A 2394-nucleotide genomic window follows, 5' to 3' on the forward strand; every position below is an offset into this window, starting at 1 on the left:
CTCTGTGACATTTCCACCTTGGATAGTCGATGCAGAGTCTGAAAGTGTTGGTCCATCACGCAGCATGTCACGCAAGTCTTGTTCAAATGTATCGTCAAGCTCTTGATCAGATGGGCTTCCATTCTGATGATTTGACATGGTTGCAAAATTAGGATCTGCCATTTTCTCACCTAAAAACATGATGTAAATTTCTATTAAAAAACATCAGAAAACAGTTGGTAATTATTTGATTCTTGGATACGGTACAGTAGTTACTATCATAAGCAGTGGCGGATCCAGGAATTTGAAATAGAGAAGAAAATTTATGATGGCCCGATATGACACTCTCAGAATTAAAATTTTCTACTTTTCTGAATTTTTTTACAATTTGAAAAAAATTTAGGGGGGGGGGGGGAGAGGAGTCCCAGGCCAACTGATAAGTTAAGTCTCTCAACCTAGTACTGTAAAACTCTATAAGTCACAAATTATTCCCTACCTTTACAAAAAAGATAGGAATTAATATTGTAGAGCATTAAAAAAGAATAAATATCTAGCCAGAGTGCAGATTGCTCAAGCAAACCAATGAACAAAACTAAATTTACTTCATACTGAGTTTAACACATACCAATATTAAAGTTAAGGTACATCATTATTACTATTATTATTATATTATATGATATAATTATTATTATTACTATTAATTATTATCAATATTATTATAGTTAATATATTTATTATTATTATTATTATTATTATTATTGGGTAAATAGTTTTAATCTGATTTCCGATAGTTGACTCAATGAATATAATTCCTTGTGTTAAACCAATTATTACTCACTGTTTCTGATTTTTGTTTTTGTTAGTAATAATTGGTTTTACTCATTTACATATTTGTTGAATAATAATAATTATTATTATTAATATTATTATTATTATTATTATTATTATTATCTTCATCATCATTATTATTATTATTATTAATATTATTATTGATAAATTGAATAATATTATTATCTTTAAGGGTCACTATGAGACAAGGCTTGCCATCTAATTGTGGTCCTAACAATGGCCTCTTTTTTTTTGCCTCAACTGTTTCAATCAATGTATGTAGTCCATTGTTGAATAAAGTATAATGAATAAAGAAAAAAAATTAAAAATTTCGAGACTACTTTTGCAATGTAAAGAGGGGGGGGGGGCTTCTTTTCAAAATGAATGCAGTAAATTTTGTGAATTTGTATTATAAAACAATAAAATAAGGCCACTGTAACATCAATCTGTATCATGGAGTGTATTTAACTGGCATTAAATCACCTAAACCACTTTATAAACCAAGCTTGTATTTAATTTATTTTGCTTTTCTGTGTATGTAATGTACTATCTCGAAACAAAGCCTATGCTATCTTGAATAGAAGCCCATGGGCCTTTTTTTGGGTAGTTGCTAAATACAACAGGTTCAGCCAAGGGGTGTGGCTTCGTATGTTGACGTCACGCATAATTTCAGCTATAGTTCATCTTTCAGTTATAGTTTGTCCTCAACATAGAGTAGGCCCTGTCATTTTTATCACACAGCATAGCAAAACACAGCAACTCCTAGTCTGGGTTCCAGGCCCTAATTTTAGGTTACTCACTCTTTATTGAACTTAGTGCGCGCCATACCTAATTTAATTGGCGTCCCTCGATTTCTTTTTTTTTCGAATTAGGGCCTGGGCAAACGATTCATGCCTGCAATTTCCCACATCAAATTTGATGTGGGATATCGTATGCATGACTGATTTTGTAAATCACGTGATTGGCTAACCTCATGCATATTAATCAATCTTCGTAAATTTTAAAAATTGAAGATGCGGATGTCAAGCTCCAGCTCCCTTTTGGCTACCTACTTGAATTAAAACAGTTAGTATATAGTTCTGGCCTGCTGAGAACGACATGGACTGATAACCGTAGGCTATACTAGGAACCTTGCTCACCGCTAGCTGCTACAGATTTAGGCCTTTAGGGTAGGTAGGCCTCTGTAAGTAAGAACTTAAAATTTAAAAAATACGCCAAGCCTCTACTACTAGTCTAGGCTAGGCCTACTACTCCTGACTCCATCCAGACGAGGCCTGAGCCATCTTCCTGGAAAGTTAAAGTTTTGTTGTATTTGTATGGTATGCCATCTAGTCTAAGCTTAATTGTTTTTGCCATTGTCAAAATTAGTCTTACTAGGGTCTATTCTAAATATTTCAGGCCCGTTTTATTAGGGAGGACTATTTAAATTTAGTCATGCCTAACTAGTCGACGCGAGTGAATCAGTTTCGTGGCTCCAAAAATATAAACATTTGATTGGTTGAAATTGTTTATTTCGGTCCGCCCATTTATCCAAATACGGAATATAAGATTACGTCATTCTTTTGGCATCCTGGTGCCTGATTTCAG

This window comes from Anneissia japonica, unplaced genomic scaffold, assembly GCF_011630105.1.
Source record: "Anneissia japonica isolate Jap-2015-1 unplaced genomic scaffold, ASM1163010v1 scaffold51028_len13456_cov188, whole genome shotgun sequence".
Classification (NCBI taxonomy): domain Eukaryota; kingdom Metazoa; phylum Echinodermata; class Crinoidea; order Comatulida; family Comatulidae; genus Anneissia; species Anneissia japonica.